This window comes from Felis catus, chromosome E1, assembly GCF_018350175.1.
Source record: "Felis catus isolate Fca126 chromosome E1, F.catus_Fca126_mat1.0, whole genome shotgun sequence".
Classification (NCBI taxonomy): domain Eukaryota; kingdom Metazoa; phylum Chordata; class Mammalia; order Carnivora; family Felidae; genus Felis; species Felis catus.
The window spans coordinates 15,372,140-15,390,633 of NC_058381.1; the positions used below are offsets into that span (position 1 = coordinate 15,372,140).

Below are 18,494 nucleotides of genomic sequence, written 5' to 3' on the forward strand. Positions count from 1 at the left end.
TTTGAATGCCCATACCTACTGTTACGTTTATGACCCTGATTTTCAGATTAAATTCTATTCCTTTTACAGATAAGAAGAGAGAAGAAGCCCCCTCTGTAGAAGAAAATGCGAAAATAGGCCTCTTGAGTTTGACAGGAGGAAACCAAGTATTTGGAGCTCTACTACCATACATACCCTGAATATAGAAAGAAATGGGTGGAGGGCAAGCCAGAACTAACCATCAGGAAGTGAGGTTCATAACGGGAGCAATGGTTGAGGATCCTCTAGGGATACAGGATGAAAGCAAGCAAAAAAAATGAGCACCCAGCCTGGCTTCTGGTCAAAGGGATGCTTCCAGTATTTCTGTAGTTGGCCTGATTTTCTTAGATTTGAGATTTGCATTGAATCTGCAAGGTGGGTACTAGAGTATTGACCAAATGGTCAAAGGTAAACTGACTTGGACAGATTTTTTTTTTTCTATCCTCCTACTTGAAATGGGAAGACTTTGGACATTTTAGCTTTCTGGGAGTGGGAGGGAGAGAGATTGTATATCAGACCTGTGGAGGTTGACTTGTTCCAAGCCTCCTCTCCTTAATTTGGGACAATTTTGTGGAGTTTTCTAGCTTCATTTCAAGCTGGTGGCTCTGGTGGGCTTCTGCAAGGTTCTGAGTACCAGTAAGGAAACTAGGAAAGTAGAGACCTGAGTTAAGATGTAAGATGGGCTCCTCCTTTCTCTTTTATGCCAGGAAAATACCGTGAGTGAAAACTTGGTACAATGTTAGGGTATAGTAATACTGTTTGTTGGATACCTCTGGGCTACCTTCATGTACTATGTAATGCAGGATTAACCTTCCTGAAGCTACTGTGTTTGTGCAGGTTTGTATACTCAATGCTACCTCTCTCCCCTTAGACCTCCAGCATGACCATAGGGCTCCCGTGAGCCCTTAACAGCTGGGAGCCCTAACACAAAGTCTTGACTGCCTTGGCTGGTGTGCTATGGTGTCTAAAGATTACCTACTTGACCTCACTCATCGTTTTGTAATCTTTGTTTTGAGAGAGTATCACATGAACCCAAGGTGATACCTCTACTGCCACAGAAGGGAGCTATTCTAAATGTGAAGTATTTTAATAAATAAATATGAAGTACTCATCTGTTGTCACTAAAGGGAGAGATTGACTTCATATTTTGCAGGCTGTTGAGCTGTCAGGGCTAGCTGAGTGCTGTGACTAGGTTTGATCAGATTATAGCAGCTCTAAGTGTGGTAGTTCCTACAGGACAGATCCTTGCCCTTGTGAATCTTACATTCTAGGAGAAGCAGGACAAAACCCACATCCATTGCCCCCATGGAGGCTGCTGGTGGCTTTCTGAAAGTGTTCTGTCAAGGTCACCAGTCACACAGCTTGGTGGGCAGTAGGAAGGCACTCCTTCCTCTTTGTGGACATGGCCCATGCCAGGCTTGTGGCTTGACAAGTCCAAACAAGAGTGTGATGTAGATTATAACCCCTCTTGCCTCCTCAACTGATTGCCCTTTTCTGATGCAGAACTGTACTTGGTACTCAGTAAATAGTTTGGGTTATTCTTTTTAATGTTTCAGTTGGCTGCCCATTTATAGACGTCTCTCTTCCTCACATCCCCATCATCACCAAATCCTGTCTGCTCTGCCTCTAAAATATTCCCTGCATGCCTCTACCACCACCACCCAAGCAGCCATCTCTCCTGTAGACCACTGCAACATTCCCCTGGCCATGCACTTTCCCTAGTCTGTTCTTCAGAAAGCATCCAGGATGATCGTCCTTGGCAGACTTGAGCATGGCATTCCTTTGCTTAAAATCATTTAATGGCTTCTTCTTAATCATAAAATACAATCTGTATTCCATAGAATGGCCTACATGGGAATGCTGACCTTTTCCTTGGCATATCTTATTCTCTGTGCTCCTGGCAGGCTTTCCTTTCAGCTTCTCAGATGAGGGGCACCTGGTTGGCTCAATTGGTAGAGTGTGTGACTGTTGATCTTGGAGTCTTGAGTTGGAGCCTCACGCTGGCCATAGAGGTTACTTAAAAAGGGGTGGGGAGCAAGTCAGCTCGGATAAAGAAGCCTTTGCCCATTCTAGGACCTCCCTTCCCTCAACTCTGATCTATTACTCTTGGTTCCAGCTTAAATGTCACTTCCTCAGAGATGCCTTCCCCAAACCCACAAATCTCGTAATCAGTCACATCATTCGCATTCACAGTGCTCATCTCAGATTGTGGTGGTTTATTTCTGTGGTCATTTCATTCCATCTCCTCTGTTAGACTAGAAGTCAGCTCCAGCAGGGCGGGAGCTACGCATGATTTGGTCATTCCATCTTGAGAGCCCAGCACAGAGCCTAGCTCACAGCCGATAATACACGTTTATTGAATGAAGAATGTTTCCTTCAGAGTTTTTAGTGCTGGGGAATAGGGACCCAGCCAACTACCTCTCAGCTGCTGTCTCTGGTTTCCCTGGTCTTGTGTATGCTCAAAGACTGTAGGTTCGTTTTAATATTAGACTAAAACCCATCAAGACAAGTGTATTCTTAATCCCACTAATCCCACTCACCTATTTCCCCCACGTCCCCCCCCCCCCCCAACCTCCCTTCTGGTAAACATCAGTTTGTACTTTATACTTAAGAGTTTGTTTTTTGGTTTGTCTCCCCCCCCCCCCTTGTTTGTTTTGTTTCTTAAATTCCATATGAGTGAAATCATATGGTGGTTGTCTTTCTCTGGCTTATTTTACTTAGCATTATACTCTCTGGATCCATCCATGTTGTTGCAAATGGCAAGATTTAATTATTTTCTATGGCTGAATAATATTCCTGTGTGGTTATATATGTATATGTATGTGTATATATTATATATGTCTTACATCTTTATGTATTCATCTGTTGATGGACACTTGTTTTGTCCTGCTTCCATATCTTGGCTAATTGTAAATAATGTTGCAATAAGCGTAGAGGTGCACATATCTCTTCAAATTAGTGTTTTTGTACTTTTTGGGTAAATACCCAGTAGTGCAATTACTGGGTTGTAGGATAGTTCCATCTTTAATTTTTTAAAAAAAATGTTTATTTATTTGAGAGAGAGGGAGAGAGAAAACATAAGTGGGGGGAGGGGCAGAGAGGGAGAGAGAGAGAATCCCAAGCAGGCTCTATGCTGCCAGTCCAGAGCCCATCTCAGGGCTCAAACTCACAAACTGTGAGATCATGACCTGAGCCAAAATCAAGAGGTCGACACTTCACTGACTGAGCCACTCAGGTGCCCCCCACCTTTAACTTTTTGAGGAACCTTCATAAGATCTTCCATAGTCTGCTGCACCAGTCTGCATTCCTGCCAAGCAGTGCAGGGCGTGGGGGGAGGCGGGGGGCTCCTCGCTAGTTGTAGCTTATTTTTAATATCTAGTTTTAGCAATACTTTCAAAAAGACTGAATCCCATGACCAAAAATGTCAAGGTTATGTGCAAATTATTTTGTTCTAAAATACCAGTTCTAATGAAAGTAGCTTAATATATCCTAAACATTATTCAAAGTAATTAGTTCTTATCTTGCCATTTAGGTCTCAATAACATAGACCGTAGAGGCAGCAAGTCAAGAAAGCAGCTAATGGGTGAGGTACCCGTGAATTCTTTCTGTAAAGTATATAGTAAAGGGCGTGACCCCATTCCAATGTCAAGGTGGATTGCAAGTAAAGAGAAAATTGGCCTCTGGGGCCCAAATCCTTTTATGAGCCCTGTGATATAGCAAGAAACAAGAAGAAAGCCAGATCCCATCCCCAAAGAAAGAATGTAACAAGAGGAAGTGGTTTATTTAAATTTTTTGACCACATCTTTTCTCTCAGTAGAATCAAATTCTTCCTCTACTTTCACTTTTTCTTTTGAATAAAAAATTGCCCCAGTTTTTCATTTCCCCTGTTAGGCATGCCTATGGGATTAGGTTTATGTTTGAACCAGCTAGTTGCTTCTTGTTTCTTAGCAAGCTCTGCCATATGATCAAGGCAGTCTTCTTGTTGTCATGACAACCGACATTTACATAAGCAAGAACTGGGGGAAAATGTTTGTTGTTTGGAATGATTTGTGGTAAATTTCATCGTAATGGAAAGATATAGCACCAACTTGACAGGCTAGCAGCTAGAATTGGAAAAACAAAACAGACTTTTCCTATTTCTTTTAGTGAGATCTATTTGATAGGTGCCACTTTTGGCTATCCTAAGTACCACTGTATCTGGGGAAAAAAAGGAAAGAATGTGATAATCTTTCATTCTGTCTTTAATCACATTTTCAGTAGCAATCAGGACTTGGTGTGTTTTTGAGAGGGAGAGGAGGGGCCTGTTCCAAAAGCAACGGTTATTGAACCAGAATCTTATGCCCCCCTAGGGGATCCACAGATAAACCTCCTAAGGGGTATGGCAGAGATTACTCGCTCAAATCCGTGTTCTCTTCTATGCACGCTGCCTGACTACATTAACAGGACTCCCTTGCCGTTACGTAGGACCATGTGATTGACATCAGCCAACGGACTGTGTGCAGGAGTGTCTACGCCACTTTCGGGCCTGGCTTATACAAACCCTACAGGTGCTCCTCCATGCTCACCGTTTCCACCCGGCTGGAATGGAGATGACACCCAGGGCAGAAAGTTCATCCCCCTGACCCCTAAATGACTGCATGTAGAAGGGCCTCTCCAGCTTCGTTACCAGCTAGGTAGGAAATAAGCTTTGTTCAACCCTTATATGGGGGCACGTGGTTGGCTCAGTCGGTGGAGCATGGGACTTGATCTCAGGGTTGTGAGTTTGAGGCCCACGTTGGGAATAGAGATTACTTAAAAAATAAAATCTTCAGGGGTGCCTGGGGTGTGGCATCGGTCTCTGGGCTGATCATGGAGCCTGCTTATGATTCTCACTCCCTCTGCCCCTCTCCCCCATTGGTGCTCGCTCGCTCTCTCTCTCTCTCTCTCAAATAAATTTTAAAAAATGAAAAAATAAAATCTTTAAAAAGAAAATAAAATCTTAAAAATATTTTTAATTTTTAATTTTTAAAAATAAATTTCGAAAATCAAGAAACCTGGGGCGCCTGAGTGGCTCAGTCGGTTAAGTGTCCACCTTCAGCTCAGGTCATGATCTTGTGGTTTGTGGGTTCGAGCTCCATGTCGGGCTCTGTGCTGACAGCTCAGAGCCTGGAGCCTGCTTCAGATTCTGTGTCTCCATCTGTCTCTACCCCTTCTCTGCTTGCGCTCTGTCTCTCAAAAATAAATAAACATGAAAAATAATTCTTTTTTAAAAACCCATTTTATGTTTTAAGATCAAATAGTTGTAGCAGTTAGCCTACTCTAATACAAAGGAGTTGAATTGGATAGCTGAGAGGCTAACCAGCTGGCAGGCTGTTACGACTGTATGATGCCAAAACTTTGTAGAAATTGGTCTAAGTATGTCCCATGCAATACCTGAAATTGAAATTTAACAGAGCGGGGCGCCTCGGTGGCTCAGTCGGTTAAGCGTTCGGCTTTTGGTCTCGACTCCGGTCATGATGTCACGGTTTGCGAGTTTGAGCCCCGCTGACAGTGCAGAGCCTGTTTGGGATTCTCTCTCCCTACCTCTTTCTCTGGCCCTCCCCTGCTTGTACCTCCTTTCTCTCTCAAAATAAATAAATAAACTTAAAAATTAAAAAAAAAAAATTTAACTGAGCATCCGTATTTTCATTTGCTAAATCTGGCAGTTCTATCCCCGGCTGCCCTTTAAAAGAGAAACACTGTGCCGGGCTGCTGCTCTTTCCTCAAGGGGTATTGCATTCCTTCCAAAGCATGAACAATCCGTACCTGGACATCTGGGGCCAACCCACTCATACCATACTTCACATTCTTGTCATTTTGCTAATTGCCCCAAGTGTAAGTCCCCCAGTCACCCTTCATTTTGTTCCTGGCATCCTCAAGCTGTGCTGAGTCTTCTCTGAACATATGTGCCCCGTTTTGGACTTCACTCCATCTTTGAAGGTCTTGCCATCCTGTTCTGCCCCTTACCCACTTTACTGTCATCAACCAACCTTCCTCTCATTGTTTTTTTAATTTTTAATGTTTATTTATTTTTGAGAGAGAGTGTGAGTGGGAGAGGGGCAGAGAGAGAGGGAGACACAGAATCCAAAGCAGGCTCCAGGCTCTGAGCTGTCAGCACAGAACCCCACACGGGGCTCGAATTCACGAACCGCGAGATCATGACCTGAACCAAAGTGAAACGCTTAACTGACTGAGCCACCCAGGTGGCTCATTTATGAAAGGTTTACCTTCCTCTCATTTATGAAAGGTTTTGACATCTGGCCTGCTATCATCTGGGGTGACCCATCCATCACCTTGGCCTCTCTCTCTCTCTCTTTTTTTTTTTTCGAGTACTTCAAATTCATTATCTTGTACTTTTACATCCTGGGATCCTAGACATTTTACTCTCTGACCACTACCTTCTAGGCTTCCGGTTCTCTCACTTTTCCCAAAGCTCTCTTCTTCCCTTCCTCCTCTAGTCCCTAAACTCCTCAACTATCAGATACCTCCTATCTTTTTTTTTTTCAAGTTAGATAATGAGCAAATATATAAAATATTGTCTGTCAGGTCTTAGATATATCCAACTGCCTGCTAGACATCTCCATTTGGATGTCCTGAAGGCACCTCAGACTTAACATATTCTAAACTGAATTCTTCATCTCTTCCCCTATTTTTTTTTAAGATTTTATTTTTAAGTAATCTCTATACCCAATGTGGGGCTCAAACTTAATAACCCTGAGATCAAGAGTTGCAGCAAGCTCCAGGGGCACCTGGGTGGCTCATTTGGTTAAGCATCCAACTTCGGCTCGGGTCATAATCTCATGGTTCGTGAGTTTGACCCTCATATCAGGTTCTGCATGGAGAGTACAGAGCCTGCCTGGGATTCTCTCTCTCCCTCTCTCTGCTCCTCCCCCACTCGCTCTCTCTCTCCCTCCCCTACTTTCTCTCTCTCTCTCAAAATAAATAAACTTAAAAAACAAAAAAAAGAGTTACATGCTCCACCGACTGAACTGGACACAGTTGCCCCTTCTGTTCCCCTGTTCCTCATCCACATTCTTAACCTCAATTCTATCACCATTCGGCCAAGCCAAAACTCTGGGACCACCCTTTATTCCTTCCTCTCGTTCAGCATCCCATTTCTAGTCAGTTATGGAATCTTAACTCCTAAGCATCTATAATATCAGTCCACTTAACTTCATCCCCACTACTGCTACCTTAGTTCAAACTGCCACGTTCTGTCATCTAGATGACCGCAACAGCCGCCTAACTGGTCTCCTGCCTCTAGTTTCAACCCCTCCAGTCCCTCTGTCACCTTGCAGTCCTAGTGAGCTTTCTACATTCATATTATATTAGATTATATTCCCCTGCAGCAGATAGCTAAACTCTCTGTAAAGGCGGGTAGAGCTCTTTGTGTTCTAGTTCCTGCTTCTCTCTCCAGCCCTGCCTCTCCTTGCTCTCCCTCCTGTACTCTGGGCTCTAGCCACACTGAATTTCTTGACCTTTCTTTACCTGACCCTCCTCTGTGCCCCTCCAGGCTTTTGTGTACAGTCTATACCTCTCTCTGACTCACTTTCTCTCTCACTTTCAATTACTAGTCTTATCTGACTAGTAATTATCTGACTAGTTATCTTATCTGACTAGTTAGGTGTCTGTCCCAGGTCCTTTGTTGGCAATATGTATTTACATTTGTAGCATCACACTGAACTGAAACTATCTGTACGTGTCTGTTGCATAACCAAGGTGGCTCATTGGTGTATTTCAGTACCCAGCTCTGCTTGTACACACAACAGATACCCAATGGTATCTTGTACACACCCAGATACCATTATTTTGGACAAAATAATGGAAAGCAGGATAGGCCAGAGGTCATCAAAAGCCAAGTGGGAGCAGCGGGTAGTAATAAGCCAATGGACATAAGAAAGTTACTGTATCAGTTAGCTTTTGCTGCAAAGTAAACCATGTCAATACTTAGTGGCTTAAAACAACAATCACTTATTTATCTTATAGTTCTGCAGTTTAGGTTGGCTCAGCTGGACTGTTCTGGTCTGCTCAGGTTCTATAAAAAAAAATTTTTTTTAACATTTATTTATTTTTGAAAGAGAGAGACAGAATGCGAGCAGGGGAGGGGCAGAGAGAGAGAAGGAGACACAGAATCCGAAGCAGGCTCCAGGCTCTGAACTGTCAGCACAGAGCCCTATGCGGGGCTCAAACCCACGAACCGTGAATGTGGGGCTCAAACCCAGGAACCATGAGATCATGACCTGACCTGAAGTCAGACATTTAATCAACTGAGTCCCCCGTGCGCCTCTGGTCTGCTCAGCTTCTGACTGACTGGGGGCTGGCCGGTCTTGGATGGCCCTCAGCCGACACAGTTTATCTCTGCTTTGTGTGACCTTCCATCCTCCAGCAGGGTAGCCTGGACCGGGTCTCATAGCTACTGACAGAATTCCAAAAGAACAGGAAGAATCCTATGGAAGCTCTTAAGGCCTAACCTTAGAACTGACACAATGTCAACTCCACCGCATTCTATCGATCAAAGTGAGTCTCAAGGCCAGCCAGGTTTCAAGGAGTGAGGAAATAGACTCCCCCTCTTGATGAGATGAGCTGTAAATACATCAAGAGTTGCATGTGCTATAGACTGAGCCAGCCAGGTGCCCTATAGTGTTTATTTTTTAATAGCTTCCCTTTATTTTATTTTATAAAAATAAAATAAATAAAAATATTTATTTCTTTAAGTAATCTCTACAGTCAACATGGGGCTTGAGCTCATGACCCCAAGATCAAGAGTAACACGTTCAAACAACTGAGTTGGCCAGGCGCCCCAAGCATGATTTTTAGCACCTGCCAAAGTGGGTATTTGGAACTGGGCCTTGGGAACTGTTTGAGAAGAAAGGCCCATGGAAAAAGATTACTGGGAATGAAAAGACTCTGACAGCAGGCTTCTTAACGTCAGGGGTTGTGCCCATTTTATTCGCTTTTATCTGTAGCACCTCACATAATTACCACACAGGAAACACTCAGCAAATGTTTGTCAAATGACTAATAGTAAACTTCTATTTACTACTGTAAAGGAGAACCAAATGTCTAGTCTTACTAGCAGTGCCGCTGCATGTGAATATACAAGTTAGGCCCTAACGAAGGACTTGTGGGGCACAGAGGAGTGGAGTCGAAATCCAATCTGTGCTCCGATGGCCAAGATTCAGGCCTGGCTCCTGGCTTTGCCTGCCTGCAGGGGGCATAGTTTTAAGTTCAAACATAGCAGCCTTTTGCCTGCTAAGCAGCAAGCCTTTAAGACTGTGTGTTGGAGGGGGCGCCTATTTTACAAATCTTACAACAGTTCTTTTGGGCGAGCTCGGCCCGGCCCTGGTAGTCTAGGGGAGCACAGAGCTGGCTACTGAGGGATACAAGACGACACAAAATGCACAAAGCAAGGAAATTAAGCATAAAACTAGAGACACTGTTCTTAAAAATTGATCAACATTGGGGCGCCTGGGTGGCTCAGTCGGTTAAGTGTCCAACTCTTGATTTCAGCTCAGGTTATGATCTCAGGGCTCATGAGATCGAGCCCCGTGCCAGGCTCTGCACTGACAGTGCAGAGCCTACTTGGGATTCTTTCTCCCTCTTTCTTTCAGGCCCTCCTCCGCTTGTGTGCATGTGTGCACACATACACAAAATAAATAAAAAAAGCTTTAAAAAATATTTAAAAAGGGTCACCTGGGTGGCTCAGTCAATTAAGCATCCAACTCTTGATTTCAGCTTACGTCATGATCTCACGGTTTGTATGTTGGGCTCTGCGCTGACACCATGGAGCTCACTTGGGACTTGCTCTTTCCTGTCTCTGCCCCTCCCTGATTCGTGTTTTCTCTCTGTTTGTCAAAATAAATAAATAAACTTAAAAATTTTTTTTAGAAATTAATCAACGTCAATGAATGAGGGATTGAGAGAAACAGGAGCAAGGAAGGAAAAAGGCATAGTGAGGTTAAAATGTCTGAACCAGGGGCGCCTGGGTGGCTCAGTCGGTTGAGCGTCCGACTTCGGCTCAGGACATGATCTCACAGTGTGTGAGTTCAAGCCCCGCACTGGGCTCTGTGCTGACAGCTGGGAGCGTGGAGCCTGCTTCCGATTCTGTGTCTCCCTCTCTCTCTGCCCCTCCGCTGCTCATGCTCTGTCTCTCTCTGTCTCAAAAATAAATAAAAACATTAAAAAAAATTTTTTTTATAAATAAAATGTCTGAACCGAATTCTGAAACCGACTGAGAGTTAACAGAGACGAAAACAGTGGAGCACACAAAACATGATTTGTTTTTATATAGGGTGAATCTATGAGACAGAAAATAGATTAATGGTTGCCCGGGGCTGGGAGTAGGAATGGGGACTGACTGTAAATGGGCTCAAAGTTTCATTTCAGCATGATGGAAGTATTCTAAAATTAGACTGTGGCAACAGCTACATAACTCTGTTAACACACTGAAATTAATTGAATTTTACGCTGAAAACTAATGGATTTTATGGTGTGTATATCTCAGTAAAGCGATTTGAAAATATTTGTCTCAAATAAAAATAAACAAACAAATAAATAAATAAAAATATCTGTCTCAGCAAGAGATAACAAATGTTGGGGTGCCTAGGCTGGCTTAGTCAGTGTGGCATGCAATTCTTGATCTCGGGGTTATGAGTGCAAGCCCCACATTAGGTGTAGAGATTACTTACAAACACATAAATAGGGGCACCTGGGTGGCTCAGTTGGTTGAGCATTCGACATCAGCTCAGGTCATGATATCACCGTTTGTGAGTTCAAGCCCCACTTTGGGATTGCTGATGTCAGTGTAGAGCCTGCTTCGAATCTTCTGTTCCCCTCTCCCTCAGTCCCTCCCCCGCCTGCGCTCATGCTCTCTCTCAAAAATAAATAAAACATTAAAAAAAATTTTATAAAACAAATTTTAAAAATACATAAATAAAATCTTTTTTTAAATTGCTGTCCAGATTTTTTTTAAGTTTATTCATTTATTTTGAGAGAGAGAGAAAGCGCATGTTGGGAGGGACAGAGAAAGAGAGAACCCCACACAGGCTCCACACTGTCAGTACAGGAGCCTGATGTGGGGCTTGAACCCATGAACTGCAAGATCATGATCTGAGCTGAAATCAATGCTCAATGACTGAGCCACCCAGGCGCCCCCATAAAAAAAAAATAGAAAAAAGAAAAAGAAAAGAAAAGAAATGAGTGTTGGTGAAGATGTAGAAACAAGGATCCCTCCTGCACTCTTGGTGGGAATGCAAATTGGTGCAGCCACTGTGGAAAACAGTATGGAGTTTCCTCAAAAAAATTAAAAATGGAAGGACACCTGGCTGGCTCAGTCAGTGGAGCATGCAACTCTTGACCTCAGGGCTGTGAGTTTGAGTTTTACATAAATAAAATCGTTAAAAAAAATTCAAACTAGGGGTGCCTGGGTGGCTCAGTCTGTTAACCATCTGCCTTCAGCTCAGGTCATGATCGCGTGGTTTGTGAATTTGAGCCCCGTGTGGGGCTCTGTGCTGACAGCCCAGAGCCTAGAGCCTGTTTCAGATTCTGTGTCTCCTTCTCTCTCTACCCCTCTCCTACTTGCACTCTGTCTCTCTCTCTCTCAAAAATAAGTAAACACTAAAAAAATTAAAATAGAAATACCATATGATCCAGTAATTCCATTACTCACTATATACCCTTCAAAATGAAAAAACTAGGGGCACCTGGGTGGCTCAGTCAGTTAAGCGTCCGAAATTCGGCTCAGGTCATGATCTCACGGTCTGTGAGTTCGAGCCCCACGTCCGGCTCTGTGCTGACAGCTCAGAGCCTGGAGTCTGCTTCAGATTCTGTGTCTCCCTCTCTCTCTGACCCTCCCCTGTTCATGCTCTGTCTCTCTCTGTCTCAAAAATAAACATTAAAAAAAATTTTTTTTAAATGAAAAAAACTAATTTGAAAAGATATACACACTGCTATGTTTATAGCAGCATTATTTGCAATAGCCAAAATATGGAAGCAGCCCAAGTGTCCATCAGTAGATGAATGGATAAAGAAGATGTGGTATATACATACACAGTGGAATACTCAGCCATAAAAAAGAATGAGATCTTGCCATTTGTGACATATATGGATAGAGTGTATTATGCTAAGGGTAACAAGTCAGGCAGAGAAAGACAAATAACATATGATTTCACTTATATATGGAATCTAAAAAACAAATCAACAAACAAAAAAACAGACTTTTTTGTTTGTTTTAGAGAGACAGAGAGCAGGGGAGAGGGGCAGAGGGAGAGAGAGGATAATCTTTTTTTTTTTTTTGAGTGTACACTGTATTTTATTATTTTATATTTATTAAATAATACATGCTTATGATAAAAAATAATAATACGTGAAGGGATGAAAAGTCCACCAGTTATGTGATTACACAAGGAAAACCACTGTTAATATTTGCTATATGTTTTCTGGTATGTGTAGAGAGAGGAGAATCTCCAGCAGGCTCCATGCACAGCACAGAGCCGACGTGGGACTCAATCCACGACCCAGGGATCATGACCTGAGCTGAAATCAAGAGTCGGATGCTCAACCGACTGAGCCACCCAGGTGCCCGCCCAAACACATTTTTAAATACATAAAACAAACGGGTAGTTGCCAGAGGGGAGGTGGGTAGGGACAAAATAGGTGAAGGGGATTAAGAAATACAAACTTCAAAAAAAAAAAAAAAAAAAGAGATACAAACTTCCAGTAATAAACGAAATGTCATGATAATGAAAAGTACAGCATGGGCAGTATAGTAAATAATGTTGTAATAACACAGTATGGTGACAGATTGTGATTACACCCATTGCGGTGAGCAATGAATAATGCATTGTCAAATCACTACGTTGCATACCTGAAACTAATATAATATTGGTGGGTTTTTTTTTGTGGTTGTGTTTTTACTAACATAACATTGTATGTTGTATAACAATTATATTTCAATGAAGAAGAAAAATTTAAAAAACAGAAAACATTGTTCTGAGTATGATAAAATTATTTGTCTCTTATCAGTGATAGCCACACTAAAAGTGAATAAGACATTGTGTGTCACCGATGTGATACAACAGGAAGCTCATAGCAAGCACCACCTCTGAGGCATTCAAATTAAAAAAAAAAAAAAAAAAAAAAAAGGACCTTACTCTAATCCAGCTATCAGTTTACAGGAAATATGAGGAATACAGGAACAAGTTAAATAACACCATAAGGAAGTGAGGACGTATCCAGGATGTGAGATATTCTATAAGACAAATGGCCCAGTTTCTCTCAAATAAATGGCATGAAAAAGAAGAAGGACAGGAGGGGAGATCTGTTATGGATAAAGAGAGACTTAAGAGCTCTACTCACTGATGTATTGTGTGAATTTAGTTTGTATCCTGATTCAGGTATACCAATTGGGAAAAAAAAAAAAAAAGCATTTGAGACAACCATGGGAAATTGACCATGGACTGCATATTCAATGATATTAAAAAAATGAATGAGGAGCACCTGGCTGGCTCAGTCAGTAGAGTATGCAACCCTTGATCTCTGGGTTGTGAGTTTGAGCCCAGCGTTGGGTATAGAGATAACTTAAAAAAAATAAAATCTTGAGGTACCTCGGTGGCTCAATCAGCTAAGTGTCTGACTCTTGATTTTGGCTCAAGGCATAATTTCATGGTTCGGGGATTTGAGACCAGTGTCAGGCTCTGTGGTGACAGGGTGGAGCCTGCTTGGGATTCTCTCTCGTTCTCTCTCTCTGCCCTTCCTTCACTATCTCTCTCTCTCTCCCCCTCTCTTTCTCTCTCCTTCAAAGTAAATAATGAAGGGGGCGCCTGGGTGGCTCAGTCGGTCGAGCGTCCGACTTCGGCTCAGGTCATGATCTCACGACTCATGAGTTCAAGCCCCACATCGGGCTCTGTGCTGACAGCTCAGAGCCTGGAGTCTGCTTTGATTCTGTGTCCCTTCTCTCGCTGTGCCCCTCCCTCACTCATGCTCTGTCTCTCTCTTTCTCAAGAATAAATGAAACATAAATATATAAATATATATATGTCAAAATAAATAATGAAAACATTTAAAAAAAAAGAATTAAAGATTAATTGATGAACTTTTCAAAAAGTATAACTCACTCAATTTATTTGTAAATTTTATTACTAGTGAGAATGAATATATTTCTTTATTAACTCTTTGACTTTTCTCATGTATGAATTAGCAGGTTATACCCTTTTATTTTTATTTTTTTGTTTTTACTTACTTACTACTTTTAATTTAGAGAGAGTGTGCATGCGCTAGCTTCCACACACCCGTGTGGGGGAGGGGCAGAGGGAGAAGGTGAGGGAATCTTAAGCAGGCTCCACGCTCAGCTCAGAGCCCTAACATGGGGCTGGATCCCAGATCCTGAGATCATGACCTGAGCAGAAATCAAGAGTTGGATGCTCAGCTGATTGAGCTACCCAGGTGTCCCAGGTTATACCCTTTTCATATTTTATTTACTGGATTTACTCTTTATTCAAATAGTCCTTTTTTTAAATTTTTTTTTAACGTTTATTTATTTTTGAGACAGAGAGAGACAGAGCATGAACGGGGGAGGGTCAGAGAAAGAGGGAGACACAGAATCTGAAACAAGCTCCAGGCTCCAAGATGTCAGCACAGAGCCTGACGCGGGGCTCGAACTCACAGACCACGAGATCGTGACCTGAGCCGAAGTCGGATGCCTAACCGACTGAGCCACCCAGGCGCCCCTCAAATAGTCCATTTTTTAAATGTTTATTTTTGAGAGAGAGAGAGAGAGAGAGAGAGAGAGAGAGAGAGAGAGAACGAGTGGGGGGGGGCAGAGAGAGAGAGGGAGACACAGAATCGGAAGCAGGCTTCAGGCTCTGAGCTGTCAGCACAGAGCCCGATGAGGGCTTGAACCCATGAACCGTGAGATCATGACCTGAGCCAAAATCAGATGCTTAACCAACTGAGCCACCCAGGATCCCCTTCAAATAGTCAATTTTTACTTTCAATGCTAAAAAACCTTCTTCCATTGATCTGACAGGTATTTGATTATATTTTATACTAATATTTATAGAAGTTGGTTCTTAACCTTACTTCATTAAATTTAAAAACTAATTGGTGAATGACATGAAGTGTAGACCTAACTTCTTTCTAATTTGCTACTGTCCTCAAACCACTTACAAGATAATCTTTTCTTCTTCCTAAGTAATACAATCTTGTGAGGGTTGGAAGTGATAGGTTTTACTAGTTAGTTGGAGAATAGTAGAATCTTTTTTTTTTTTTTAACTGTATTTATTTTGGCGGGGGAGGGGCAGAGAGGGGGAAAGAGAAAGAATTCCAAGCAGGCCCTGCTATCAATGCTGACTGAACCTGATGGGGGGTTCCATCTCATGAATCTAGAGATCATGACCCGAGCTGAAATCAAGAGTCAGACACTCAACCGACTGAGCCACCCAGGTGCCCCAGAGGGTAGCAGAATCTTGAGTGAAATCAGCCACAAATGTAGAAGGACGTGATGTGGTGGATTGCTCATGTGCCCAAGCCTCTCTGGGCACCTGGCCAGAGGGTTGAGGAGAGATGGCAGGATAGAGAGGAGGTGCCAGGGAAGCCACCTGTACTCCCATCTTTCCGCACAATATAAACGTGGGTATTTTCCTGAGAGTCAATGGACAAGACAATAAGTTTCTGGGCTGAAACTACTTGCCTGTAACCTACCAAGAGGGGAAGCCCTTCGGAACCTTCCCAACAGGGTCACCTGAGTGGCTCAGTCCATTGAGCATCTAAAGCTTGATTTTGGCTCAGGTACTGATCCCAGGGCCATGGGATCCAGCCCCGTGCCCAGCTCTCTGCGCTGAGCATGGAGCCTGCTTGGGATTCTCTCTCTGTCTCTTCCTTTGCCCCTCTACCTTGCTTGCACTCTCTCTCTCTCCTAAAAAAAAAAAAAAAAAAAAAAAAAAAAAAAAAAAAAAAGATAATTAAAACAACAAAAAAAAGAACACTCCCAACATATTTACACAGGTGTCCTGAAGAGAGCCAGTCACGGGCTGCCTGCCATATGTATATATAACTAAGAAATTATTCCAGCAATGTAAATATGAGTCCATTAGAAAATCTACTAATATAACCAACTATACTTACTCATTAAAGAAAAAAAACCATACTTTATAAAAATTGAGCCTGAAAAAGCATCCAGTAAAAAGTAAAAACTTTTTTTTTATGATTATTTCCTTAAATAATTTCTATACCCAATGTGAGGCTCAAACTCACAACCCCGAGGTCAAGACAGCATGCTCTACTGACTGAGCCAGCCAGGTGCCCCAACATTCACTTTTTAACTCAGTTTTTATTTATTTATTTAAAAAATATTTATTTATTTTGGGGGAGAGCACAAGTGGGAAAGGGGCAGATAGAAGCGGGCTCTGTGCTGACAGGCTGACAGCAGTGAGCCTGATGTGGGGCTTGAACTCACAAACTGTGAGATTATGACCTGCGCGGAAGTCGGATGCTCAACCGTCTGAGCCACCCAGGTGCCCCTTAACTTAGTGTTTAATAAACAGTCTTACCAAATTAGAAGTAGAGGGATCTCTTTAACTTGATTTAAAAAAACGCCTATTTATCAAACCATTAGTAAACATTACTCTTAATGTGAAATATTAAATTCACCTTAAATATTAATGTGAAATATTAAATTCACCTTAAATATTAAGGTGAAATATTAGACATTCCCATTAAAATATGGAATTTAGCAAATGCCCAATTTGATCTCATATTCAACATTTATCTGAAGCTACATAGATATGGAGAAATGAGAAGTAAATAGGAGCTATCTTACTGTAAAGGAAGACACATTTTATCTTTTTAAAATTTTTTTAAAAGTTTACTTATTTATTTTTGACAGAGTGAGCAGGGAAGGGGCAGAGAGAGAGGAAGAGAGAGAATCCTAAGCAGACTCCACACTGTCAGCACGGAGCCCAATGTGGGGCTCGAACTCAAGAACCACCAGATCCTGACCTGAGCTGAATCCAAGAGACGCTTAACCGACTGAGCCACCCAGGTACCATGAGACAAAAATTTTAGTAGTTCACTCTGAAAACCCAAGCCAGGGGGAAGAGAGAGGGAAAGCCAGAGGGAAAGCCAGGGTGGCTCAGTCGGTTAAGCCTCAGACTTCAGCTCAGATCATGATCTCATGGTTCGTGGGTTTGAGCCCCACATCCAGCTTTGTGCTGACAGTGCAGAGCCTGCTTGGGATTCTCTCTCTGTCTCTCTCTCTCTCTGCCCCTCCCCCACTTGTTATCTCCTCTCTCTCTCCCTCTCTTTCTCAAAAATAAGTAAATAAACATTTAAAAAAAAGATTCCCAACTTTCCCCTAATTAATCTATAAATTCAGGGGAACCCCAATCAAAATCAAAATGGATCTTTGGAGGGGCGCCTAGGTAGCTCAGTAGATTGAGCATCCAACTATTGAATTCAATCTGGTCATGATCCCCCTGGGATCAAGCTGTGCATCAGGCCAAGTGTAGAGCCTGTTTGGGATTCTCTTTCTCTCTTTCACTGTCTCCTTCTGCCCCTCTCCCCAACTTGCACACACTTTCTCCCTCTCTAAAATAAAGAAAAAAATTCAAAACGGATCTTTTTTTTTTAATTTTTTTTTAACATTTATTTATTTTGAGACAGAGAAAGACAGAGCGTGAATAGGGGAGGCACAGAGAGAGAGGGAGACGCAGAATCTGAAACAGGTTCCAGGCTCTGAGCTGTCAGCACAGAGCCCGACATGGGGCTCGAACTCACGGACCGTGAGATCATGAACTGAGCCGAAGTCAGTCGCTTAACTGACTGAGCCACCCAGGCGCCCCTCAAAACGGATCTTGAGAGAATGTTTCAGGTTGATTCTCCAGTTCATCTGGGAGACTTATAATACAAAATGAGTGAAATTTTGAAAAAAATGTTTACCAATATGATAGTGTGCTGTAAACCTATTGTAATAAATAATGTCATGTTGAAATAAGGATAGACAGATGAGCACCTGGCTGGTTAGTTGGTAGCATGAGACTCTTGATCTTGGAGCTGTGAGTTCCAGTCCCATATTGGGTGTAGAGATTACTTACAAATTAACCTTTAGAAAATAATAATAATAACTTTTCCTTCTAGGGGAGCCTGGCTGGCTCAGTCGGTAGAGCATGCAACTCTTAATCTTGGGGTCATGAGTTAGAGCCCCACATTGGGTGTAGAGATTGCTTAAAAATAAATAAATAAATAAATAAATAAATAAAACAATTTTCCTTCCTAGAAATACCCTTATGTATATGTAAATATGTAAATACCCTTATATATATGCAAATATACCCATATATATGTAAATAAATAAAGGGGTTTGTTACAGTATTATTTGTAACAGCAGTAATTAAAAAAAATTTTTTTTAATGTTTATTTACTTTGGACGGGCGGGGAAGAGGCAGGGCCGAGAAAGAGAGACA

At 42.3% G+C, this 18,494-nt stretch overlaps 1 long non-coding RNA gene across 1 annotated transcript; it reads right to left on the bottom strand.

The window, feature by feature from the left end:
• Positions 1-7,937: 7,937 nt before the first annotated feature.
• On the bottom strand, positions 7,938-8,453 carry LOC109494245. The gene is made up of 2 exons (XR_002148952.2): positions 8,282-8,453; positions 7,938-8,071 (listed from the first exon to the last, which is right to left on the bottom strand). It is a non-coding gene; the product is annotated as an uncharacterized LOC109494245 (long non-coding RNA).
• Positions 8,454-18,494: the final 10,041 nt, after the last annotated feature.